The following is a 21,737-nucleotide window of genomic DNA, read 5'->3' as shown; positions in this document are numbered from 1 at the left end:
CCGTCGCCTAAAGAGCCACCCCACCAAACAGCTCCTTCCACGCCTGGTCACCCCACCCCTCCCTCAGCGGCACACAATGGGCACTGAGCCTGGGGCGGAGGGGCTATAGGAAGTTCGGCAAGGGTAGATTCTCTTAACAAAGGGGGGGTGGCACGGTACAGAGAGAGAGAGCAGTAGCTGCTGCTACCACACCTGCTCATCACAACCGCCCACAGCATCGGCAGCAGCTTCGGAGACGGTAGAATCGATGTTATGCGGCTGTGGTATTCGCACACAACGAAATAGAATAAGCCTGCCCTCAGCGTCTGAAAGAAGCTTCGGGTCCCAGCACTTATTATTTTACAAATTAAGCACTGTGGCCCCGGCCTATTTTCAGTCCCAGTTGGGCTTTGAGTTGCTGTAAGCTGTCAGAGTTAGAGGGGTGTGGCTCTCCTCCCCGTCTACCCACTCTCCGGACCCAGCAGCAAGCTCCCACCCGGGGAGGTTTGGCGAAGGGCCAGCTCTATGCAGCTTGGGGCCCTCACGCATGATTACACGTTTGAGGGTTTCTGCCACCGCAGCAGCGCACAAAGGCCAAAAACCCCAGCCCGCGCACAGAGCCAAGAGCGCGCAGCATCAGCTAATGAGCCGAGGAGACGCTGACCCGGCTCCCGATCCAGTAATCTCTTGGCAGTGGGCCGAGGTCTGCCCTCGGCAGAGGTCTCGCTGCAGAGAGAGCCCCCTGGACCTTTGAGCAGGTGGGGGCAGGAGGACACCCGAGCTTATGGAAGAGGGAGCCAGACAACCCAGAGCAGATGTGACTCCACTCCAGTGGCGTGACAAATGCCCCCGTGGGGGGGGGCATTAGGGGCCCCCTTAGCAAAAGTGCTAGGTGGTGGACCAGATAGCCCCCCGTGTACTTTGAAGGGGGGTCAGAGGTGCTCAAGTTTCGTTACGCCGCCTCTCCCAGCGAGCCCCAGACACAGGAGCATGTGGCGCCCATAGGAAGCCAATGATAAAAACAAGGAGGGACCTTGAATAGTTAATTAGGAGGGGAAAGGAGTCAGGGAATAATCAGAACAGAAAACAGAAACGCTTTCCCCCCACTGGTACGGTATTCATTGGCAATAAGTCCATAAATCAGAATGTACCCACAGACCAAGCATAATATTTATGTTATTTTTACTTTCATTTATTTATCAAAAATAATTTTATGCATTTCAGTAGTGATGTCACTACTAATATTCTTTTTTTTATATAAAAACAAACACATTTAAAGTTCAACATTACCACAGTATATAAATAGGAGCAGAAAAACAATAATTATACCCGACGCAAAAGTTAATTAGACATACAAACAATGCATACAATACATTAATTCATACACAGGCACAATAAGTTACCTAGAAAGAACAAAAACAAAACAATATACCTTACAATATAACATACATAAAAGACAATAAATAAGACAAAAAGGCGCCAACGCGCGTTTCGGAGATCCCAAGATGACCAATGAGCTCCTTCCTCAGGGCGCAAATATGATAACAGTCTTAATGGAAATGGCCAAATAAATTACTTAAGACCGAAAATACATTTACATGTCGGGCTTCATTCATATAAAAACTGTCGGTCTGTGGAGCACAAAAACAAAAAAAATTTAGATACAAAATACAGAGAAAAAGAAAAACTGTTGGAGCTAAGCTTCAATCCTTAAGGAGAAATATAGAATAAGACAAAGAAAAAACCTTCACCAAGGAATAGTGCTCAAGAAAATATTAAGGTGACGTAATATTGGCAGTGTAGCATTCATCATTTAACGAAAAACTTTAAACAAAGAAAAATCCAATGAAAAAATGAAAAGAAGGGAGAATTACTGAAGGTCGTACTTAGAGGAAACACCGTCTTGGCGGAACTAGATTAGTCCCAGTTTTTGGCGTGGTTTATACACCAATCACAAATACGTAATTTCAGCTGGAAACTCAAGCAGGGAGAACCAAATCTAAAAAACACAAAATAAAAAATGAAAAGAGATCCAATGTTGTGAAGATAATATATGGTCAGCAACCTATATCAATAAAGAAAGATAAAGACGAAAAGAGGGAATCAGAGAATAAAAAAACTCAGAGAATAAAGAACTGGCTAGAGAGTAACATCCACCAAAGGATTAAATAGTAAGTCCAAAGAGGACTGATAGATAAAAGGAAGCCACATGAGACGCTCGCAGCAGTGCCCCGCCCCCCCAAAGGAACATGTGATCTGATCTTCCTTACACATGCACAAGAGCTTTTACGAGCTTGCATTTGCCTATTGTAAAACACAATGAAAAAGGGAGACAAGTGTGCAGTGATGTGAAATGCCGTTTGCGGTTCGCGTTCTGCACATCTCAGATCATGAAAATCGCAGCGGCGATGGAGGATTCTGTGGCATTGTGTTCCTTCACTCTGTGCCGTGTCCCTGTCCAGCACAAAGGATGTTGCTCCCCTCCCCTCAAAGTAACTTGAAGAGATGTCTCGCCACCCTCTGGGACGCCCCACTCACCCCTCCACCCAACACACACATAGTCCCATTATTGGCAACACACCCCTCCCAACCACAACAGAATAGCATGCATAAATAAATACACAACACAACTTTTGTTTGGGAAAAATATTGCTGCAGGTTTATTCCATACAAAAGTATGCAATATGGTGGGTTACCTTACGGGCGATCCAAGGGCAGGCAGCTGTACTAACCTATGCTGCCCTGCCCGCCTGATGAGCCAAGCACTGTGGAGAATCCAATCAGCGCTACCCTTTTGGGGGGTGATCCCCTTACTGGATCATGTGACACATTGGTCCCTTATTACTCACGCCCCTTTCAGGGCAGAGCGTAGCAAGGCAAGCCCCCGGTTGTTTAGGCCCCCAACAGCCCGAAGGACTAACGGGGCGCCGATGTAATTATTCCAGGCCTCTCTGCTGAGGTTCCCGGGATTTGGCTCTGGCACCCCAATTGTGCTCTTGCAGAGGTACCGTTTTGTACCCATATGCTTCCAGATCGCCCTGTAACTCCGCCTGCAACGACAAAAGAAAACATTACAGCGTTCTATATACTGCGTCTGACAACCCCACGCCGGGTAAGCGGTAGGGTGAGAGACGGCATGTCCGGCGCAAAGAGGACGCCAAGATGGCCGGGGGAGGCCTAAATACCTCCCCACCTCCTCAGAGCACCGGAAGTGACGCACCTCTTGCACCAGGTAAGGGGACTCCTCCTCAAATCCGCCATTATTCTTGGGGGTGGGGAAGTGCCCAAATGTGACTAAAGGGGCTGCCCGCTGAGGGTGGCCCCCTGCGGGGGCCGCGGGCAGCCGCATAGTCCCATTATTGGCAACACACCCCACCCCACCACAACAGAATAGCATGCATAAATAAATACATAACACAACTTTTGTTTGGGAAAAATATTGCTGCAGGTTTATTCCATACAAAAGTATGCAATATGGTGGGTTATCTTATGGGCGATCCAAGGGCAGGCAGCTGTACTAACCTATGCTGCCCTGCCCGCCTGATGAGCCAAGCACTGTGGAGAATCCAATAAGCGCTACCCTTTTGGGGGGTGATCCCCTTACTGGATCATGTGACACATTGGTCCCTTATTACTCATGCCCCTTTCAGGGTAGAGCGTAGCAAGGCAAGCCCCCGGTTGTTCAGGTCCCCAACTGCCCGAAGGACTAACGGGGCACCAACATAATTATTCCAGGCCTCTCTGCTGAGGTTCCCGGGATTTGGCTCTGACACCCCAATTGTGCTCTTACAGAGGCACCGTTCTGTACCCATATGCTTCCAGATCGCCCTGTAACTCTGCCACAGCTCTGGAGGCGTCCACCGTCGCCTAAAGAGCCACCCCACCAAACAGCTCCTTCCACGCCTGGTCACCCCACCCCTCCCTCAGCGGCACACAATGGGCACTGAGCCTGGGGCGGAGGGGCTATAGGAAGTTCGGCAAGGGTAGATTCTCTTAACAAAGGGGGGGTGGCACGGTACAGAGAGAGAGAGCAGTAGCTGCTGCTACCACACCTGCTCATCACAACCGCCCACAGCATCGGCAGCAGCTTCGGAGACGGTAGAATCGATGTTATGCGGCTGTGGTATTCGCACACAACGAAATAGAATAAGCCTGCCCTCAGCGTCTGAAAGAAGCTTCGGGTCCCAGCACTTATTATTTTACAAATTAAGCACTGTGGCCCCGGCCTATTTTCAGTCCCAGTTGGGCTTTGAGTTGCTGTAAGCTGTCAGAGTTAGAGGGGTGTGGCTCTCCTCCCCGTCTACCCACTCTCCGGACCCAGCAGCAAGCTCCCACCCGGGGAGGTTTGGCGAAGGGCCAGCTCTATGCAGCTTGGGGCCCTCCCGCATGATTACACGTTTGAGGGTTTCTGCCACCGCAGCAGCGCACAAAGGCCAAAAACCCCAGCCCGCGCACAGAGCCAAGAGCGCGCAGCATCAGCTAATGAGCCGAGGAGACGCTGACCCGGCTCCCGATCCAGTAATCTCTTCGCAGTGGGCCGAGGTCTGCCCTCGGCAGAGGTCTCGCTGCAGAGAGAGCCCCCTGGACCTTTGAGCAGGTGGGGGCAGGAGGACACCCGAGCTTATGGAAGAGGGAGCCAGACAACCCAGAGCAGATGTGACTCCACTCCAGTGGCGTGACAAATGCCCCCGTGGGGGGGGGCATTAGGGGCCCCCTTAGCAAAAGTGCTAGGTGGTGGACCAGATAGCCCCCCGTGTACTTTGAAGGGGGGTCAGAGGTGCTCAAGTTTCGTTACGCCGCCTCTCCCAGCGAGCCCCAGACACAGGAGCATGTGGCGCCCATAGGAAGCCAATGATAAAAACAAGGAGGGACCTTGAATAGTTAATTAGGAGGGGAAAGGAGTCAGGGAATAATCAGAACAGAAAACAGAAACGCTTTCCCCCCACTGGTACGGTATTCATTGGCAATAAGTCCATAAATCAGAATGTACCCACAGACCAAGCATAATATTTATGTTATTTTTACTTTCATTTATTTATCAAAAATAATTTTATGCATTTCAGTAGTGATGTCACTACTAATATTCTTTTTTTTATATAAAAACAAACACATTTAAAGTTCAACATTACCACAGTATATAAATAGGAGCAGAAAAACAATAATTATACCCGACGCAAAAGTTAATTAGACATACAAACAATGCATACAATACATTAATTCATACACACGTACATTAAGTTACCTAGAAAGAACAAAAACAAAACAATATACCTTACAATATAACATACATAAAAGACAATAAATAAGACAAAAAGGCGCCAACGCGCGTTTCGGAGATCCCAAGATGACCAATGAGCTCCTTCCTCAGGGCTCAAATATGATAACAGTCTTAATGGAAATGGCCAAATAAATTACTTAAGACCGAAAATACATTTACATGTCGGGCTTCATTCATATAAAAACTGTCGGTCTGTGGAGCACAAAAACAAAAAAAATTTAGATACAAAATACAGAGAAAAAGAAAAACTGTTGGAGCTAAGCTTCAATCCTTAAGGAGAAATATAGAATAAGACAAAGAAAAAACCTTCACCAAGGAATAGTGCTCAAGAAAATATTAAGGTGACGTAATATTGGCAGTGTAGCATTCATCATTTAACGAAAAACTTTAAACAAAGAAAAATCCAATGAAAAAATGAAAAGAAGGGAGAATTACTGAAGGTCGTACTTAGAGGAAACACCGTCTTGGCGGAACTAGATTAGTCCCAGTTTTTGGCGTGGTTTATACACCAATCACAAATACGTAATTTCAGCTGGAAACTCAAGCAGGGAGAACCAAATCTAAAAAACACAAAATAAAAAATGAAAAGAGATCCAATGTTGTGAAGATAATATATGGTCAGCAACCTATATCAATAAAGAAAGATAAAGACGAAAAGAGGGAATCAGAGAATAAAAAAACTCAGAGAATAAAGAACTGGCTAGAGAGTAACATCCACCAAAGGATTAAATAGTAAGTCCAAAGAGGACTGATAGATAAAAGGAAGCCACATGAGACGCTCGCAGCAGTGCCCCGCCCCCCCAAAGGAACATGTGATCTGATCTTCCTTACACATGCACAAGAGCTTTTACGAGCTTGCATTTGCCTATTGTAAAACACAATGAAAAAGGGAGACAAGTGTGCAGTGATGTGAAATGCCGTTTGCGGTTCGCGTTCTGCACATCTCAGATCATGAAAATCGCAGCGGCGATGGAGGATTCTGTGGCATTGTGTTCCTTCACTCTGTGCCGTGTCCCTGTCCAGCACAAAGGATGTTGCTCCCCTCCCCTCAAAGTAACTTGAAGAGATGTCTCGCCACCCTCTGGGACGCCCCACTCACCCCTCCACCCAACACACACATAGTCCCATTATTGGCAACACACCCCACCCCACCACAACAGAATAGCATGCATAAATAAATACACAACACAACTTTTGTTTGGGAAAAATATTGCTGCAGGTTTATTCCATACAAAAGTATGCAATATGGTGGGTTACCTTACGGGCGATCCAAGGGCAGGCAGCTGTACTAACCTATGCTGCCCTGCCCGCCTGATGAGCCAAGCACTGTGGAGAATCCAATCAGCGCTACCCTTTTGGGGGGTGATCCCCTTACTGGATCATGTGACACATTGGTCCCTTATTACTCACGCCCCTTTCAGGGCAGAGCGTAGCAAGGCAAGCCCCCGGTTGTTTAGGCCCCCAACAGCCCGAAGGACTAACGGGGCGCCGATGTAATTATTCCAGGCCTCTCTGCTGAGGTTCCCGGGATTTGGCTCTGGCACCCCAATTGTGCTCTTGCAGAGGTACCGTTCTGTACCCATATGCTTCCAGATCGCCCTGTAACTCCGCCTGCAACGACAAAAGAAAACATTACAGCGTTCTATATACTGCGTCTGACAACCCCACGCCGGGTAAGCGGTAGGGTGAGAGACGGCATGTCCGGCGCAAAGAGGACGCCAAGATGGCCGGGGGAGGCCTAAATACCTCCCCACCTCCTCAGAGCACCGGAAGTGACGCACCTCTTGCACCAGGTAAGGGGACTCCTCCTCAAATCCGCCATTATTCTTGGGGGTGGGGAAGTGCCCAAATGTGACTAAAGGGGCTGCCCGCTGAGGGTGGCCCCCTGCGGGGGCCGCGGGCAGCCGCATAGTCCCATTATTGGCAACACACCCCACCCCACCACAACAGAATAGCATGCATAAATAAATACACAACACAACTTTTGTTTGGGAAAAATATTGCTGCAGGTTTATTCCATACAAAAGTATGCAATATGGTGGGTTACCTTACGGGCGATCCAAGGGCAGGCAGCTGTACTAACCTATGCTGCCCTGCCCGCCTGATGAGCCAAGCACTGTGGAGAATCCAATCAGAGCTACCCTTTTGGGGGGTGATCCCCTTACTGGATCATGTGACACATTGGTCCCTTATTACTCACGCCCCTTTCAGGGCAGAGCGTAGCAAGGCAAGCCCCCGGTTGTTTAGGCCCCCAACAGCCCGAAGGACTAATGGGGCGCCGATGTAATTATTCCAGGCCTCTCTGCTGAGGTTCCCGGGATTTGGCTCTGGCACCCCAATTGTGCTCTTGCAGAGGTACCGTTCTGTACCCATATGCTTCCAGATCGCCCTGTAACTCCGCCTGCAACGACAAAAGAAAACATTACAGCGTTCTATATACTGCGTCTGACAACCCCACGCCGGGTAAGCGGTAGGGTGAGAGACGGCATGTCCGGCGCAAAGAGGACGCCAAGATGGCCGGGGGAGGCCTAAATACCTCCCCACCTCCTCAGAGCACCGGAAGTGACGCACCTCTTGCACCAGGTAAGGGGACTCCTCCTCAAATCCGCCATTATTCTTGGGGGTGGGGAAGTGCCCAAATGTGACTAAAGGGGCTGCCCGCTGAGGGTGGCCCCCTGCGGGGGCCGCGGGCAGCCGCATAGTCCCATTATTGGCAACACACCCCACCCCACCACAACAGAATAGCATGCATAAATAAATACATAACACAACTTTTGTTTGGGAAAAATATTGCTGCAGGTTTATTCCATACAAAAGTATGCAATATGGTGGGTTATCTTATGGGCGATCCAAGGGCAGGCAGCTGTACTAACCTATGCTGCCCTGCCCGCCTGATGAGCCAAGCACTGTGGAGAATCCAATAAGCGCTACCCTTTTGGGGGGTGATCCCCTTACTGGATCATGTGACACATTGGTCCCTTATTACTTATGCCCCTTTCAGGGTAGAGCGTAGCAAGGCAAGCCCCCGGTTGTTCAGGTCCCCAACTGCCCGAAGGACTAACGGGGCACCAACATAATTATTCCAGGCCTCTCTGCTGAGGTTCCCGGGATTTGGCTCTGACACCCCAATTGTGCTCTTACAGAGGCACCGTTCTGTACCCATATGCTTCCAGATCGCCCTGTAACTCTGCCACAGCTCTGGAGGCGTCCACCGTCGCCTAAAGAGCCACCCCACCAAACAGCTCCTTCCTCGCTGCAAGCTGTAATTTCCCGGACCTCATTCATGTCCAGTCTGAACAGATCCAGGCCCACCTGTGGCAGTGCACACAAACTTTGTCAAATTAACCTTTGGTGTTCGCCCGGCATAGCCCCTGCCTGACGAAGCCAGAGCCCCTTGCTCTGCGACTTGCTCATGGAGCGGTTTACTCACCTCGCATGACCTGCAAGAATATGCTGGCCTCCCAGGAGGGAGCTCTAATCTTAAGCATCGCTATCTTCCTTCAAGCTGAGTGGCTCCCATGTCCTGCAACCTGTAGTTGCAGTTCTTCTAGCCTTTCGTGCACCCTAACACCTGCTTCCCCAATTCCTGGAACAGCAGCACACATGTTTATAGGACCACTTCCACAACCAGCCTATATACTTGGCTGTGTGGACGGGGCATTTTGTGCCTCACTGAAGCGACCCGTAACCTGACCTGGGGGCAGAGTGCACCTACTTTGTTGAGGTTGACCAGACATGTGCACAGACCTTCTCTATTAATAAACCTTGGCGTACAAAACTGTTTTTCAGCCTAGCGCACACTATTGTAGTCACAACAACAATTTGGAGTGAACTTACGCCTACTACCAGACTTGCTTCACTAACACTGTATCACAGATGCCCACGTACCTGCTAACCAGCTGTGACCCTTGATGCTCTGTAGGTCTTGCCCCCACTACATTTATGCAGTTTCCTGCAATGTACCCTTCTGCCCCTGTATGGGTGGGAAAATACCTGCAACATTGCAAATCCCACTGCACTCACATTCTCAGGCAGTCCGGTGGGGGGAGAGGGGTCCTTAGAATTGGTTCTGCTACATTGCCTGGCCTCCTAGCCCGCAAGCACCCTTGTCTGACAGTAGACTTTCTGCTGCGTCGCCCGTGCATTGTCCGCACCCTGGCGCAAGACGTCCCGTTCTACACCTCTGCTAACAGACTACCTTCAGTGAGGCAGGAGTGAACGGTTGTATGTTGGGCATTTGACCATAAGAACCTTGGTTTGCTTTGGCAGGGATCAAATTGTTGCCTCTGTCACACTCAAAATAGTGGCAATGTGCAGTTCTTTTGCATTCTACACTTCAGGGTGGGACTACATACCCCACGAGACCACGGAGTCGTGCGCATATTACCAAGATACTATTAGAATCTAAGGTTCCTAGTATCAATTGATGACTATCCCGCCATGGAATATGTGACATAAGCAAGGGATCCTTTGTGTACTTGCCGTTATCCCTCCTGTCTTGCAGTGATTTTGCCTTTCCAGTTTAATCTGTGGTATTCGCCCCCAGACTTCCCAGGCTGCATACTGCTGGCCATGTGTGCAGCTGCTGGCGTAATAAGGGAATCTCTCATTGCAACTTGCAAAGAAACAACGCCCGCTTGAATGTGCTATGTTGTAAGCGATCAAGTGCTAAAATCTCTCTTCCCCTTGAAGAGATACCACGAACCGCACTGGTCATTAGAACCTTAAGCAGTACACAATTGTCACCTGGGCATACCTCTAACTGAGAATGGCTCTGCACCGCTGTAAGGCCACAGACACACATTTCTTAAACATATTCGCTGGGTTTGCCACTTGGCACCCTTCTGGTTGGTGATACGGAACCTCCTACCCAGCATAAGCTGACGGTCTTGGGTTGCCGTCATACCACCTGTGTCCCTTGAATCACCCCCATTTCCTCCCCGCAATCGTCATACTGCTAAGTGGGCAATCAGTTCAACATCCCTCCTTTCCTGCCATACTGGTGCCTGTTCAGTTTTATCCGTGGTGACTGCACCCAGACTTCCCATGCAGCTTTACTGCTAACAATGTGAGCAGTAGCTGACATTGAGGGAATCTCACGCTTGCAACTACAGTGATTATTTAAATTATTATGATACTGAGTGTCTGGTTGAACTATGCACAAGTAATTGACACTCTCCCACGTGCAGTTGCAGAGAAACGTTTTGAACTAGTCCATCAAATTCAGCCAGCCACCCCCCTAGGTGGAGACTTGCACTCCCAAACTTCTGCTAGTGTAAACCCCGGTCACACCTTCTGTTCAGTAGAATTTAGTAATTCACGACACTGACAACCCCAGGGGCCTAATACTGGGCTGTGTATATGCGGCCCAATATGACCTTAAATACTTGGCTTGGAGTGGTTGGGTGTTAACATAGACTGGCTGAAGTGCAATACCTTTGATAATCACTCCTGACAAGAAGTGCCAATGCAGGTAGAAGTAAGAGTTATCAGGCCCGCCTTACTTCCTTTCCCAGTTATCTGTGTATAGTGCTTGTTGTAGCATGACGCTTGTGTATTTTTGCAGTGCAAGTGTTCCCGTGGGCATTTTGCCGTTGCAAGAGGTATCAACTTATTTGGGACACAGGTCGAAGAAGATGCCCCTTCCAGTCTCTGGGTTTAGCCCATGGAAGGATAACCCAAGGGGCAGACAAGTCTGTGGGAACCGGCGGTGAACAATATGTGCAAGTCCCCGCCCCTGTCTGGATATTGGGAATGCCAAATTGTCTATAACACCTTGTCATTATTTGTGCTCTAACGCCGTGTTTACCAAACTTTTTGCATCGCATTCTACTTGTTAGATGACACCTACCACAACCCGCCTGCTGCCTAGGCTAAAATGCGGGTGAATATGTCTTAACAGAGGCTACCTGTAACCTGCCCTTGTTTGCAGAGGGCATATTTTAGCTGTATCTACCATCCATAGCAAGACACGACAATATTGCGAGCCCAACTCCCACACAACTAATATTAAAACATAGTCCATCAGGGGCCGAGGCCTTGCCTTGCCTTTGCCCTCTGTGGTGTGACCTGGATTGCTCAGACAGGGCGACATGAGGTCACACCTTCATGTGTACCCGTTCTTCTTGTGCTACACTTGCTGGGGGATTAGTATGCTCCTCGCCTGCTTGCTCGGAATTAGTGATGGTCCCTCGAGGGGTGAAAGGTCAGGGCCTTATCCCTGAAGCTTGTCCATCCAGAATTCTACAGGAAATCTACAGCATTGCTTTGTAAAGCTTTTCCTGGTTCCACTATTAATTATGGTTGATATGCTCTCCCCCACTTTGAACAAACATCTTAGCTAATCGTACGCCTGCCTAATTCCCAGGGCTGACTGGTTTAATGCTTTACAAATGAAATTGCCCAACCAAATGAGGCCTTGCACTGAAACTTTACTGGGTTGTCTCAACTTTCTTTTAGAGCTAGAAACGCCCCCCAAGTGTACATGGTACCTGTTTCTATATGGTGCCAGCAGATGTTGCTCCTAAAGGCCCTTGTAGCCAATTGCACTATGCAGTCTCAACAACATTTCGCAGCACCTCTCTTTGCGTTGTAATTGCCCAGAGTAATTGTAAAATTATACTTTCCCACCAATGGGCTGGTAACCGGTGGCAAAGAAAGACAGAACCTGGGCATAACCTCCCGGTTTCCTACAGTAAAACAGTAATTATCTTGCACCAGTATCAAATGTGCCTCATGCATCCATGCCCTATCATCTGTTGCTATGCAGATGTCATCCAATTCAATGACATAGGCGACATATCAACCAGTTCTTGCCTTTGTGGTCAACAAATTCCATATGCCGGGATTTCTCCACTAGTACCCATGATGCTGAACCTGGACTTGTAAGGCACACATGAGGTTCGACGATCGTCCCAATGCTAGTCGCCATATTTCCAACTTATCAATATCGTCTGACTTACTGAGGGCCCTACGAGGACTCGTGGGACGGAATAACGGTCTGAAGCATTAGTGCCAATTAAGAAACCGCCAGGAAACATCGACATCATGCCAATGAGGCCACTTCCCTGAAAACCGGCCCCAATCCATTACCCCCCATAATGCTGCAACCCAGACGTACACCCGGGGAGCCAACACGCGACTCTGGTAAAGGTGAAAGAACGTGCGAATTACATCCCTGCAACCCAGGCATAATACTAGTTAGAACCGCAGATCAATATAGGCAAACAAAAGGACCGCCGAACACAGCTGTGCCACATCCAAGAAGAACCATCTACAGTTTAAAGCCCACTGAGGGGAGAAGTACAGTTCCTGCGTACTTCTAAACCACAACACTAAAGAGGAGGTAGACCTCTCTGGAGGGCCCCACCTTGGCCCCCAGACATGCACGAGTGCTAGGGGGGGTGAGGGCCAAAAAACAATGACCAACTGATGCCCCGGGTGGGCGTACAACCCTAGTCTTGTTGGGAGCACACACGGCGTCCCTGGGAAAACCTGGCTCTGCATATCCATCACAAACCGTGCCCATCGCGCCTTCCTGATGCGCACACGCCATATGCTCCGCACAGCCCTCAGCGTTGAGGTGTGGGCATACTCCGTGCTCCTGTAGGGGCAATTGGCAGCTGGACTAGCTGCTGCTGTGTTACAGTATTGAAAGCACGTCACCGTCCCCGCATATTGGATGGAATCATTCGGAATTTGGACGAGTGTGTCTGTGCACTGTCAGTAACCTTCCTCAAAGTGGGCATGAAAGAACTGAACTGTATCAATTAAAAGCCGTTCCAACAGGTGCCCCCAATAATTTTGGCCGAGGGCAGCTGGTAGTACTACCACATGTGCGATTGATTACAAGTAAATGCACTCCTGACCTCAACCTTCAGGATGCCGTGTTTTAAACGCCTTAGAGCCCCCCACGCGTGATGAAGAAGGCCGTGCCTGGTATTTTGCCGCTATGTCATTGCATCCCTATTGTCGCGTCGCGTCTCAGCAATAACCACCACACAGCCAGGTCAGCTTCTATTCTTTATTGTATCGTTGTGTATCTGCAGCCAGCATGCTGCACGTCCTGCCTCGTCCCTTGCTTCCTGTGGTCTGCCCCTCACCCCTTGACCGGAACTGGTGTCCGGTGACCTCTCCTGCCCTCTGCCCTCCTCGGGGTCCTAGTGCCCCATTTCTCAGGACACTACATCTCCCCCCTTTGTCACAAAGGCATTACGACAGTAGCATTCGTTAGTAATAAAATGGGACAGTCTCTTTTGTAGTCAGTTGCAGGATGTGAACTGTCGACTGATGTGACCCGTGAGATGCTGCCTGGAGCGGCATTTCACATTTCTTCTATTAGTCTCTTCGGTCTCACAATGTCTCTTCTTGGCCTCTCCACCTGTCCTTGGCCCTCCTTTGGCCTTGTTGCTTCTGCGACACCTGCTCCATTGCACTCCCTTGTTGTTGTTATCCCTTCGGTGCCTGTCACGTGCTCTTCCTCTTTTTCTTCTTTCAAGCCTTTGAAGTGTGAGCTGTTCCTTGTTATTCGCCTGCTGTCTGACTCTGCTGTTATCATTGTTCCTTTCACTTGTGTTATCGTCAATGGGTCTTGGGCGAATGCACTGTCCGACTTCCGTTGTTGTCTCTGTCGTACAATGACAGTATCTCCTTCATGGAGGTGTGATTTGATGGCATGTCGTCTTCCATCAGCATATTCCTTCATTCTCTTCTTGGCTGCCTCATCTTTTGCTGCCACGCCTTCGTGCCCCGGCGCGGCCGGTCCTTCTATCTGCGGCAGCCTTGTTCTGCTTGTCCTACCTAGTACTAACTCCGCCGGGCATTTCCCTGTCGATCCATGAGGCGTGTTTCTGTAGTCCCTCAGCATTTGGCATAGTGCTTGGCCTAGGGAAATCTGCGACAGTTTCGCCCTCTGAACTGCCTTCTTGATGTTTCCCATAAATCTTTCGACCATGCCGTTTGCTTGCGGCCATAGTGGTGTTACCTTTCTGTGCTGTATTCCGAGGTAAGCCATGAACCTTCGGAATTCCTCTCCTGAGAACGGAGGGCCATTATCCGTTTTCAACGTCTCCGGCGAGCCCCAGGCTGCGAATATGTCGTCTAGAACAGGTAGCGTTGCGGCTGCTGACGTTGAGGAGACTGATCGCACAATCGGGAATCTGGAGTATTCATCCATTATGACCAGTAGGTAAGTTCCCGCGTCTAGAGGTCCAAAGAAATCAGCGGCCATTGTTGTCCATACTGCTCTTGGTAGTTCCGACATTTGCAGTGGTTCTTTTCTTGCAGGCGGACCCGTCGTTTGACAGAGGTGACAGGCCGCGATCGTATCTTCGACTAGACGATCTAACCCCGGGAACCAGACCTTTTCTCTCAGCAGTTTTTTTGTCGCCACAATGCCCCTGTGTGACTCGTGTGCAATGCTGACCACTTGGCGTCGTAGTGAACTTGGAATGACTATCCTGGTGCCCCTCATTACGATTCCGCTGTTTGTCTCCGAGAGCTCCCCACTTATTTTCTGTAGGGCCAGCATCTCCTCCTTTTGTACTCCTCCCTTCCATGTGCAGTTGTTGTTTATATGTCTCCATCTTTGCTGTCTCGTCGTTTCTCTGGCCGCTCGGAGTGTGTCATCTCTTTCCGTTTCTCTCTCTATCTCTGTGAGAGTTACTGGTGCCGGCGTGCTTTGCTTTAGCACGAAGTTTAAGTATTCCTCGGCCATTGAGGCCTTTTTTTCTGCATGTGGCAGCGGATGCCGTGACATGTAGTCGGCTGGATTCTGCTCTTTCCCAGGTTTGTGTATAATTTTGAAGTCGTAGTCCATTAGTCTGATGCCCCAGCGCTCAATGCGAGGCGGCATCTTTGCTGCTGGGTTGCCGTAAATTGTTACTAGTGCTTGGTGGTCTGTGATGATGGTGAATGGCTTTCCGTACACAAACATGTGGTAATGCTCGCATGCCCATACCACCGCCAAGCTTTCTTTTTCCGGCTGGGAGTACGCCTTCTCAATGTCTGTCAAGCTTTTGCTGGCGTATGAGACAATCTTCCTTGGTGACTCCTTTCCCGGCAGGTGTTGTGCTAATATTGCACCCAACCCCACTGGGCTGGCATCAACCGTCAGCTCGGTGCAGAGCCGAGGGTCGAAGTATGCGAGGTGCTCCACCGTCATCACAGCCTTCCTTATCTCTTCGAACGACTCATTGCATTCTTGAGACCAGACAAATTTCTGGCCCTGTTTCGTTAGCTCTCTCAGCGGCGTGCTCACTGTGGCAAAGTCTTGTATGTATCGGGCACAGTAGCTTGCCAGGCCTAGGAATGACCTTATTTCTGCCACATCTGACGGTGGCTTTGTCTTCTTTAGCGTTTCCACTTTGCTGGGATCAGGCCTCATCCCTTTTTCCGAGAATATGTGTCCGAAGAAAATCAGTTCTGTTCTCCCTAGCTCGCACTTCTCTCCATTTAGTGTTAGTCCAGCCTGCTTTAGTTGTTTGCACACTTGCCTTAAGGCGCTGTCATGTTCTCCGTCCGATTTCCCAAACACTAGGATGTCGTCACTGTAATTGAAACTGTTGTGTACTGGTCGTATCACCTGTCTTATTGTCTCCTGAAATATTTCGGCCGCTGACGAGATACCAAAACTGAGCCGTTTGTATCTGAATAGTCCTAGGTGTGTGGAGAATGTTGTTATGTACCTCGACTGTGGGTCCAGCTCTAGTTGGTGATACCCTTTGCATAGATCTAGCTTTGAGAATCGGCACGCCCCTGTCAGCCTGCTGATCATGTCGTTCAGATGAGGTCCTGGATGACGTTCCCTCGATATTGCAGTGTTCGGTATTCTCATGTCCACACAGATCCTTATTTTGGAAGTATTTTTCTTCGGGACTGCCACAATCGGTGATACCCACGGTGTTGGCCCGTCTGCAGGCTCAATTATGTCTTGCTGCAGTAGGTTGTTTATTTCTTCCTCCACTTGCGGTTGTAGGTGAATCGGCACTCTCCTGTGATGCTGTGCCACTGGTCTCACCGCCTCATTTATGTGTAGGGTGACCTGTTTGTCTTTTAGCTTCCCCAGTCCCTGCAGTATTTCTTGATATTCTTGCAGTATGTTTTCTTTTTCTGTCATGTGGTACGTCATCGCCAACAGCCCCATGACTTGTGCCGTCACGTTACTCAGCAGGCAGGGCGCTGGGATGTCCCCTTTCAGCACATGTATTTCTTCCTGTAGCGTCACGTCCTGATATGTTAGCGTCTCAGTGAACTTGCCCATGTTTTCTACTGGTGTCTTTGATCCCCACGTGAACACATCTACTGTTGATGGCGATAGCGTTGGCCTTGTTCTCATTTTCACGTACTCGGACATGCACATTATGTTGCATGTGGCACCACTGTCTAGCACAAATTTTGTTCTGTGGCGCCCGACGTCGATGTCTACTGTGGCCGTCTTTTTTATTTGCTGTTTCTCCACCAGCTGGATGTGTTCCTGCTGTCTTCCTTCTTTGGGTGTGTCGGACATGAGGTATAGCCGTGCTTCTCTCCCAGCCGTCGTCTGTTCATCCGACTCTTCCGACGAGCCTCTCTCTGCTGTCTCCATATGTCTGGCGTGTCTGGTGCCTGTTGTCCCTTGTCTTGCTGTTCGTCCCCTCTCGTTCCTAAATTGCCTGCTCATGCAGGTGCTTGCGAAGTGATTGTCCCTATTGCATTTTCTGCATTTCTGGCCCATTGCTGGGCAGGTGCCAACGTGTGGGAAGTCAAGGCCGCATCTGTAGCAGGTGACCGCTTGTTTCCTGTGATGTTGTTGCTCCCTGTTGTCGTTCCTTTTGAAATGTTCCGTCATCCGATGTGCCATCGCTTCTCCCTTTTCTTTTCCAATTTGTATTTGTTTGGCATGTTGCGTGGCCCGTGCTTCTGTGCGGGCCATCGTCAGTATTTTCTCAAGTGTTGTTGGTTCTTTTAGGATGCGTGCTCTGAACTCTACTGACAAACACCCTACGATGAGACGCGTTCGTATTGCTTCTTCGTTGTCGAATTTATCGAATTCGCAGTATGTCACCAACTTCCGCAACCTTGTCGCGAAATCATCCATGCTCTCTTCTAGTTGCTGGCATGCTGTGTGGAACGTGTACCTTTCAAAATCGATGTTGCGTTGGGGGTCGAACTTCTCTGTGAGGCACGCTTTCGCGCCTTTGTAATCTGCCGTTTTTTCACTTGGTAGTGTCATCATTAAGTCTTCTATTTCGTCTCCCGCAAGGTTGACCAGCAGATCTAATTGTTTGCTCTCTGCGACGTCCGTCGCGCGCATGTATCGTTCAAATTGTCGTAGCCATCTCTCCCATCTGATGCCTGCTTGTGGTTCCGATATGTTAAATGGCAGTGGCCTGCGGAACACAGCTTGTGTGCTCCTTGTTTCTTCGTCACCCATATTCTTCCTTTCTTTGTTTTATTTATGTACTTATTTCCTTCTTTCTTCTTCCTTCTTGTTCTTCTGGTGCTTTTTTCTTTCTTTGGCACCTTTTTCTTATCGTTTTCTCCTTATTTGGACCGTTTTTCGTCTATTTTCCTTTTTTGCCTGACTCTAAAATGGCCTCCCGGCCTTCCTGTGCTCCTATTGGCCCAATTCGCCTGACTCCAAGATGGCCGCCGCACTCTCGCGCGATTTCGCGCTGTTCGGGACTTTGCCTGACCCTTCAAAATGGCCGCCGTCTATCTTGGGCGCTGATTGGCTCAATTCGCCTGACTTTAAGATGGCCGCCTCCTCTCGCGAGAGTTCGTTAAAGCTCACGCACGGGAGGGATCTTGATCTTTCCTTCAGTTTCACTAACGCGCTGCTCTTACTTCTGTTAGCAGCGCCGGGGTGGGCTCCCGCAACGATGTTTTCTTCTGCTGGCGCTTCGGACCAGGGTGGGCTCCTGGCTCCGAATTTTGTTCCGCGACCGGGTGGGCTCCGACAGTCGCCGCGACGCGTGGATTTCGATCCCGCCTCGTCGCCAGTTGTCGCGTCGCGTCTCAGCAATAACCACCACACAGCCAGGTCAGCTTCTATTCTTTATTGTATCGTTGTGTATCTGCAGCCAGCATGCTGCACGTCCTGCCTCGTCCCTTGCTTCCTGTGGTCTGCCCCTCACCCCTTGACCGGAACTGGTGTCCGGTGACCTCTCCTGCCCTCTGCCCTCCTCGGGGTCCTAGTGCCCCATTTCTCAGGACACTACACCTATGTTTACTACAAAAGGAGCACTACACCTACAACAAGCCCATCCATTGGCATAGTTAATGCTTCTATTTGTATAAGAGAAATAGGCCACGATTATAGCACAGTTGCATAGCCAACCGAGAGCTAGCCGCCTCCATCCATAGCTGCCAAGGTTTCAGATTGCTATGTGTGACATTTTCATAATTTCAGCACCTCTGTGAGTGACATTGCAAAGACTATGAATTACACTTTCTTGGGAGCAAAATCAATCAATGATACGGCGCATATCCAACCTACCCATGCACATTTCAGAAAAAGGTTAGGGCAGCGGGACCTGTGATGCAATCTGCCGGTATAGTTCGAATTCTCTCGATGGCTCCAACAGTCAACCCCATAATGGGAAAGAACTCCCACTCGGTCTGTACCCTTAACTGTATTGGCATTGAGTGGTCCTATCACGAATTTTAACAAATTGTGTGCATGTGTGAAGGCGTCTGCGATGCATGGTTCATGTCGGGGCTGCTCAAACACGTGCAGTAAACTGTGCTGACATCGACACTGTGAGACTGTTGTTAAATAGACATGCTAGTTTTGCAGAGTGAAAGTGACCAGCCCCGATCCCAGCCGCTTCCTATTCCTCACTCTATTCTAGACACACACTATGTGTTGTGCATAGCGCGTGTGCAACGGAGAGAGAGAGAGAGAGACGAGTGCAGCGAGCCGCTGTGACCACCAACGGCCTGACAAGGCACTCGAAGGTGTGGTCATCGCCCCGGAGACAGTCTCTTCTAAGTCTCGTTTCCGGACACACTCTGTTACCTAATTACCCATCACTGCACACACTTTGCTTGCACCTAGCCTAGCGTGGGGGCGTGGACAGAGAGTGCAAGCGACTGCCAACCAGCTGACCAGTCACTCGAGGTGCCTTGAGGAGCACTTTTGTATCCTTCAGCTACATTGCGAACACACATTATTTCCTGGTTCTCATCACCTTACTCACTGTGCGTGCGCCTCTCCTCGCGCAGGACGTGTACAGAGAATACAATTGGCCACCAGTGACCTGGCAAGTGACTTCCTGTGCCACTCACACACATGAGCTGCACTGGGGGCTTTGAGTTTATGGGGGAGGGGGGGGTGCCTTTAGCAGCCACGTACACAGTGGACATTTCCATCACTGGAACAACTGCTTAACAATATGCACGAACATTATTTTTGACAACCCACATAAGTGCTGCGAATGTGACAGAAAAAATACTCCAATGTTTTTCTTGGTGAGCTTTCAGTTCACTGAGCAATCCTCAGGATAAGTTAGGTGGACATATGACACTTGAAGTGAAGCAGCTATAAAGCTGAGGAACCCATTATAACTAGAGAAATAACAAACCCTAAACCGGCATGGGGTAGGCCCTAAAGCCCTAAGTGCGGCCGACTGGTCCAGCATGTGGAAGACTTGAGTGACATCTGACCCCTGACAGCCCCTTCACAGGATACACATTGCAGCACTGACCGGAGGCCATGACCCTGCAGTCAGACCCCTGACCCTTCGGTCACACATCTGTCACCATTCAGAATTCTTCCAGTCTTTTCTGGAGACACCCCCTGGGTCCACACCTCAAAGGAAGGTCTGTGAAAACTCTTCAAGCATATAGACCGGCCCTGCTTTAACTAGTATGGGACCTAAAACAAGTGGAATATAGAAAGAATGGTACTTTCCGAGAAGAGGCGAATCGTGATGAGAATCGCTGTTGACGTGGTACAGCAGGAAGCCTGACACACCTACGAGGAAAACAATATGGCGGCTTCGGGTGGAGGGGGTCAGTTTAGGAAGGTGCAGAGTGATGGGGTACAGCTTGAGGGAGGGGGCAGGGCGACTAAGACGCACAGTTGTAGCTACAGGGTACAAGTAAAGTGCATAGAGAGATGTTTGGCCTCCAAGAGGTGGGCGCTATTTCACACCGGCTCCTCACAAACAAGCACATGGCAAAGGTCTTGAAACTGGGGGTCTAAGCACCCCGCTCCTACCCAAACACACGCACACAATTCACAGAAGTAGTTCTAGATTCATGGGTTTATTATTATTAATGATAATACGCTCTTTTTATACGACACTTGCAAGTCTACTAACATACTTCGGGTTCGTACTTTCCTTACGTTGTTAATGGCGTGTTAGCATGACGTATGCTACTTAGAATCAATGAGAACTTCGTTTTTATGCCATTTTCCATAAACGATACCATATTTACAACCATATAAAACACACCGTGTTATAACATTTCCAAAAAGATGCCGAGCAAACAGGATTAAAATAATTATATACATCTCCAAAATGCCCACCATTCACAGCTCCGTGGCTACATTATTGTTACTTCACAGACTTACTAATGACGCCAAATTATCAGGCAATCAGAATTCTGTTCTCGGTTGTGTGCCATTCCCAGGGCAGTCGGGCGCCATTTTACTGCACCAAATTAACCTCCGGTGCCATATTTAACTTTGCAATGTCCAGTCAGTGGCTCTGTATGCATGGCATCGACCTGCGTTGGCACCAATGTCTTAAATTAGGCCCTGCCAAGCCAGAAAAGCGGAATTATTATTGATTCTACCAGAAGGGTAGAGACAGCGTCAGTTACAGAATTATTTGCCATCTTTGGGAGAGTAAGCAGGCCCTGCCCACCACTTCTGACATTCTGCTGGGCAGGGCGTGAAGAAACGAGAAAAGGTGCTTTATCCAGCCCTGTAATGTTGTTTATGCCCTTTCTTTTATCATTGCACCTTTACAACACCGGAGGATATCACTTAACTCTCCAGTAGCCCACGGGCAGTCTAACACATTTAAGTCAAGGCATACTCTCCTCATTATCTAGTGGTTCATCATACATGTAACAGTGTTACTCTGGTTCGCATAGCACCGAGGGTGTCCACAAACATATCCAGTATGACAGAGTACCATTGACTGAAGCATCAGAGAGAGGCTGGTGCTTTGTCACCAAATGTACCATCTCATTTTGTACCATATCGTTTACCGAATGTACCGCCTATTTACCAAATGTACCATCTCATTTTGTACCATATCGTTTACCGAATGTACCACCTCATTTACCCAGCGTACCACCCCATTTACTAAATGTACCATCTCATTTTCTACCATCTCGTTTACCAAATGTACCATCTCATTTTCTACCATCTCATCTACCAAATGTACCATCTCGTTTATCAAATGAACCACCTCATTTACCAAATGTACCATCCATTTGCCAAATGTATTACCTCATTTATCAAATGTACCATCTCATTTGTCAA

Source organism: Triturus cristatus, chromosome 10 (assembly GCF_964204655.1).
Source record: "Triturus cristatus chromosome 10, aTriCri1.1, whole genome shotgun sequence".
In the NCBI taxonomy this organism is placed as follows: Eukaryota; Metazoa; Chordata; class Amphibia; order Caudata; family Salamandridae; genus Triturus; species Triturus cristatus.
Note: the sequence above shows the minus strand (reverse complement) of the source record.